Genomic DNA, 6,638 nt, shown 5'->3' on the forward strand with positions numbered 1-6,638 from the left:
CAGTGCAAGTGTTCTCTGCTGAAGTGATATCGGCGCTTTCTTAAAAGACTACCCGTCTTACCAGCCTCAAGCTGAATTGATCAGAGATGAGGGAGCAACGATTGATTTCATAAAAATTATGCAGAAGTGGTTCTCTATTCATTATGCAGCAAATAGAACTGCTCACGTTTAACACAGGAATCCTGACCAAATGCAGCTTTTTTGTGCAACTGACAAACGCCTCCAGTGTCTAGAAGATGATTTTCTGCAGTATTTTGAGGTAATGCATGACGCCTGCAGAGGCATGGAAAAAAGTTCCTCAGTAGTGAGACGTACAAGGCATTGCTATTGACGAGCAACCCAACAGTCCTCTGTGTAAGGTACCTGCTGGACAACGGTTTTTTCCACATTCTGACCAGAGGCCTTTCGAGTGATCCTGTCAAGCTCCTTTTCAGTGCCATGCGGCAAATGTCTGGAGGCAACAATTGCCTAGATGCAAGAGCTGTCACCTTCAACCTGTAAAAAATACTTCAAACTGGCATCTTGTGTGCATCGCAGAGCTCAAACGCTGGACCCAGCCAGAGTGTTCAAAGGTATGCAAGTCATGTTTAATAACAATAATGTATTGTGTTCCAATAAAAGCTGCCAATAGCTACTTTGTACAGTTGGACCTCGATTTAGCGAAGTCACCAGGACCCCCTAATTATTTAGATAAATCGGGAACTTCGTAAAGCTGAGAAAGACATTCTTCGGGATAGGCTGCGCGGGGAATCCGAATTTGTTCGTTAAATCGGGAAACTCGTAAAATCGGGTTTCGTTAAATTGAGGTTCAACTGTACTACGAGTAAGAATATAAATAACTGTTAATACACAAACAAATAGGATCACTTAATTTTTACCTATTGTAATTTTTGTTTTTGTTCTTATTTTTGCAGGATGTACCATGTTGCTCCTGCGTCCCCCGTCTTGAATCTTCTAAGCCAAATGCTCCAGATTGAGTAACAGCACCAGCTCCATCCATCAGGTTTGTTTCCCCATGCTTTCCACAGTTTAGTCAACCTAAGCCAGCAGCACTGACATCAGACTTCCCCAGTTTTCATCTTTTGTCTTGTTTCATTATTTTACTTGACAAATAAAGTACTTAGGGCAGATGGGTGACTGAGTGTGCTAGTGCACTGACAATATGAGCATGTGGAGCGAAAGCTTGTGCTGTAACCCAGAGATCCTGGGTTTGATTCTCACTCCTAACCGTTTTGATCTGGATTACCATTGTCCCACCGCGTGAGTTACATTAAATACCACAGGCTGGAGGTCAAACTTAATTGGCTATATTTGTCATTCACATTGTGCAACAGCGATGCCTTACACTAGTAGAATAAAGGCGTGCTGACAAAGACAATGTTTTTTCAGCCTGGCTCCAGCAACTGACTTCAAGGGTGAAATGGATGTTGTACTTGGAAACCTGGCAGTGACGCCTAGTGGGTGAATTTACTTGTCCATGTGTTAAAATATATACTTGAGGGCCAGGAGAAGCATAATTTTAGGCTGCTGCATGTAGAATATCGAAAGTGAACAAATTTACCACTCGTGCAACAGGTGTAAGCTAGAGGTGCGGAAGCGCATCCAATTGTTTTCTCCTTTTGTTCTTTTCTTTTTGTGCCTTAACAATTGCGTTAGCGCACTATACTCGCAGACAAGTTTCTTTTGCTATTCCAAAGTAAAGGGTGCGCACATGAACTTTGATCGATGCTCAAGGTGCGTGAGTGCCTTGAGCACTCACTAAGGTGGTTATCATTTGAGCCTGCTCTCGTTTCGATCTTCTCGTTTGAACCTTCTAAAAAGGAGCATTCTCGAAACATCCTTCTCGGTTGGGCCCGCCATATTTAGTCCATTCTAGTTACAATCCTCGCGTTTCATCTGCGGCTGAGGATGTACCACGTGCAATTCGGTAGCAGTGCGATTTCAGATATAATTAAGCTCAAATGTAAAATTAAAAAAAAATAAAAGCCTTGGGATGTCATGAGGGGGTTCAAACGAGAACATCCAAACGAGAATGGGGTGAAATGCAAACAGAACCTTTTGAGATGCATCTCTTTGTCTTTATACGCTCCGTGCGGGAACTATAGGGGGCGCTTTGAAAAACGCGCGCAGCGCCGCTAACGCAGGAGCTGGCGTTCGACAGTGAGGCGCGCTCAGCTGCCTGCGGCGCCTTTTTCGCATGCCAAGCTGTGGCGGCGGAAGCGCGCACGAACGGAACTTTTGCTTTTTGAGCCGATAAGTTGAGGGTGACGTTGCATGAGTGCTAGGGCAGATTTAAGAAGGGCATTTAGCTGTTCTCTGCTTGTTATATATTCAGTTTGAGTCGTTATTAGGGGTAATTTCTTTAGTTGCGGTCGAAAAAGGGGTTTGAGCTATTTCCCGAAAAGCAAGACGCCCGCCACCATAATTGCTCTCAGTGGGAAATTTGTTTCGCTCGTCGCTGTAAACCTTGGACTGCTGGGACAATGATATTTGGAGGCAAGTGAGATGTTCACTAAGTTTTTGCACTAAGTGGGCCAAGTTTTATTAAGACAGCAGGTGTGAAAGTTATGGTTCGAAGAAATAAAGGAATAAAGCTGTCAGGAATATCAAATATTGGACCCAAAATGTTGTGTTATAACCGGGCTGTGCGAAGTGCACATTTGGACACACATGTTCTTGGACATGACCGTAACTTGACACAACAGATATAATACCAAAAATAGGTGGCATAGGGAAACCAGGTGGAAATTCGGTTTGGGCGGCGTAACTGAATGGCAAACGGTTTTTACCGTGAAAAGGCTGTCAAGAGAATTCCACTCGTCGTGGGAGATGGAGACTTTACGGGTAGGAAGGGACTAGAGGCACTGTACTTGCAATTCAAACAACTTTACGAAAGGTGGCTTCAAAGCCGAGAAAACCAAGTTGCCAGCCAACACACGGTTTGGCCGTCAAAAGCTTTTGCGCTCAGCTGTTGTGTAGTAACCTGGTTGTGCGAGGTGCTGATTTTTGGCACACAGGTACTTTGACAACCGTAACTTGACAAAACACTTATTATACCTAAACTTTTTGGGCAGCATAACTAAATGGGAACCGATTTTGACCGTCTAAGGCTGTCAAGAGTATACCACTCATCGTGACCGGGAGATGCACACTTTACAGGTAGGAAGGGACCAGTGGGACGGTACTTCCAGTTCGAACAACTTTGCGATAGGTGGCTCTAAAGCCGAGAAAGAAATTGTTTTCTACAAGACTCAGGGTGTCAGCGTTTCCACATCCAAAAGGAGGCTGATAAAAAAAAAGAAAGCACCCCACATAAACTTTCATACTCAAACATCGATTGTCCATAGATTCCAAGTTTCATTGCAGTTATCCTTAGATTCATATTTGTCACTTTTTGTACCGTCCGAATATTTCTTAATGAAGTACAGACTGCGTGCCATACTGGTCCGGAAATATCATTGACACGTACGATGGGGACGAAACTTCTTTGGAGGGCATTCCTTCATCGAAATTTGCACTGCATACCCGCGAGTGTGGGATGGCATTTCAGTTCGAGCTGAGATATGTAAGCGTTACTGGTACGAAAACAAACGCAGAGTGCAAAGCGGCAGTGTAGAATATGTCAGCCGTGCCGACACAGTGGCAGACATGATCGGGGGACCAAATTTCTCGCGTCGTGCGGCACGGGTCCATCGTTGTCGCTGTCCCACAAAGCATCGGCGAGTTGAAAAAGTGTGAAACTTCGTCCCCACGAGATACGACGCAGAACTATTGGAACACTTAACAACGCAGCAGTTCATGCTGTCAACCCAGCGCAACCGCAATGCGTACCAGTGTACGCGGCGGGGTTTCGTTTCGCTGGGGCTCTCACTGCCTGCCTTCGGCAACGGCCGCGCGGCGGCGCGCCGGTCGCGTCGCACGGAGTGTATAGCCGCAGAAAGTTGTCTGCAGGTATACCGCACTTCGCATTTGCTCCGTTTTTTAAATGTATTGCTTTAGTGGTTATGATGACGCTCAATCGAGTTTCCAACTGAAACCATGCGTTTATTTTCGACAGAGTAATGGACAAAATTTGGTTAATAACTGACTTCACATTACGATTAGTCCCCATATTTGTCTGCCTGTCTGCATAACTCAGCTTCAAATATCTCATTAGTATATATTTCACGACATTTGTAAAAACAAACCCGTAAATCCCCCGAAAAACACTCTGCAGCACTGAATTATGCAACCAATGCAACATTTTTTTCTTTTTTTTCAGCTCGGCGATTAGTGCTAGGTATAACAAATGCCAGCATAGCCTACACTGCAGGGTTTGTCGTAAAAGCCGTGGAAGAACGCATTATACGCAGCTTCTGCCCTATCCTGCACAAGACCAATACGCCCGCTCCAAACCTCAAGGGACTCATTAGCCTGCAAACAAGGGGAAGCCTCACCTTTCTGAGACCAGAGTTTGTGGCAGTATTGGTAACTGTCAAAAAAGCACTTGACATTGCTGTTCCACACATTAGAAAGCACAGAGTGCTTAAAGAGTTGACAGCACTTATTTTGCCGTATTTAGAAAAGTTCCCCCTCCTAGCATGCCCAGCAAGGGATGACCATGCGACAGAGAGATAATAATAGAGAAGTTTGAACGGCCATTCCTGGTCAACATAGGTATGACTGTGACGACAGGGTAGCCTATCGAAAGAAACTGTGTTCGAAGCCACTGCATCGCAAGGTACTTCGTGTCTAATCTCAAACTTCAAGGTTTGGAATCTGTATATAAACCAGGCTGAGAGTTGGAATAACAAAGAAAGCAGGTTGGAACAAGGTTGGAATTTATAAATAAACCAGACTTATTTTTTTAGATCTCATTGTCTCTTTGTATAACAAGTTACATCACAAAGTGCCAGCTACATAACCGCATGTGATGGTCTGCGCTACATGTGCCAAAGGCTAGACAGTTACTAAAAAACTACTTACGTGTTGAATCAATACCTACAAATACCACAAAGTATATAAAAAAATGGCAAAATCATTGCAAGGCAGTGGTATGATACCGCCATAATATTTGCCCTAAACGTGCTTATACAAGCAAACAATATCACCTGCATAATTTACGTAATAAATAATAACAAGATATGAAAATAGGGATCACACGAAGACTGCACTTTCGTAGTATCAAACCTTGTGCTTGGGATCGAAAAGCTACGTCAAACAATGTGCGGATATAAAAAAAAAGTAAGTAGAGCATGGTTGTTTCTACCCAGGGAAATATTTATTTTTTTCTGTACGAAACTATATATTTTTCTTGTTTTCATTGCGCATAAGACAAAAAATTCTGGCATTGTTTAGGGAAGTTTGTACGGCCGTTCCTGGTCGACATAGGCATGAGTGTGACAGACAGGGTAGCGTTTCGAAAGAAACTGCTCAAAGCCATATCGCATTGCGAAGTACTTCAGCGTCTAACCTAAAAATTCAAGGCTTGGAATCTGTAAATATACCAGGTTAGAATACTGAATAAACCAGGTTGGAACAAGATTGGAATTTATAAATAAACCAGAGTTCTTTTTCTTGAGATCCCATTGCCTGTTAGCATATCAATTAAGTTACATCACAAGGTGCATAACGGAATATGGTGGTCAGTCCTACATGAGCCAAAAACTAGACGTTAACAAGATAACGCCCCATCTTTCCAATGAGTACCTACAATTATAACGAAGCTTATAAAAAAAAAATAGCGAAATCATTGCGAGGTGGTTGTACCTCACCGCCATCAGTGTTTCCCCAAAGCCGTGGTCACGCTGCTTGTACATCACACAAAAGACAGTCTGCAAACAGATTCAAACTCGAGTCACCAGGAGATCTGAGCTTCGAATGCCGCATGGCAACGAGTTCAAGGAGACACTCGGCACGCGGCATTTGAACCATGGATATCGTGGGGACTGATTTATTGCAGACTGTCTTGGGTATAATGCATGAGCAGTGTGACCCAGGCCTATAGGTACTTCTAGTTGAAGCAAACACTGCAATATGGCCTGCAAAAACTGCGTAAAAGATATTAAAAATATTAAAGGAAGGACAACACGGACTTCACTATAGAGTGTCAAACCTCGCACTCAGGCTTAAAAAGCTATGCCAAATAACTTGCGAATAAAAAAAAAAAAAAGATTGCAGCATGATTACTTTTATTTAGCGAAATCCAAATCTTTTTATCTACGGAGCTAATTTTTTTCTGGAGTTTTATATGTGCTACAGATTGCAATTAAATATACCAAAAGGCGTGCTTGTAGCGCTACCCGCAACATGTCAAGATGAATATCTAAACTTAAACAATTAAGTAAGCATCACAAATTGTCCATCTACGTCCCCAGAGCAGCTGTTCACCAACCTGCCACAATACACAAAAATCTGTAAGTATAAGTTGCAGTAGTGGGACGTAAGAAGACTTTTTCTTGAACTCTTCCGCCTCGCGCAATGCTGTCAATGACTGGGTTGGGAGCGCCTCCCTGCCGGAGAGACGCCGCCTCCTTCTCTTTCACCGATTACGCCCTCTCCGCATGAAGGAAACAAAGAGAAAAGCGCGTTTGCACATGCGCTTCGCGGTCTCTCGGAGGCCATGCAACTAGTGATGCAAAAATATCGATAAATTGACT

General features: G+C 43.5%; 2 pseudogenes; both read left to right on the top strand.

The window, feature by feature from the left end:
* Positions 1-5: 5 nt before the first annotated feature.
* LOC121834653 lies at positions 6-981 on the top strand (annotated as a pseudogene).
* Positions 982-1,420: 439 nt separating this feature from the next.
* LOC121047390 lies at positions 1,421-4,735 on the top strand (annotated as a pseudogene).
* The last annotated feature ends 1,903 nt before the right edge of the window (positions 4,736-6,638 follow it).

The sequence above is a fragment of the Ixodes scapularis genome, unplaced genomic scaffold, assembly GCF_016920785.2.
Source record: "Ixodes scapularis isolate PalLabHiFi unplaced genomic scaffold, ASM1692078v2 ptg002250l_1___fragment_2___debris__unscaffolded, whole genome shotgun sequence".
NCBI lineage: Eukaryota > Metazoa > Arthropoda > Arachnida > Ixodida > Ixodidae > Ixodes > Ixodes scapularis.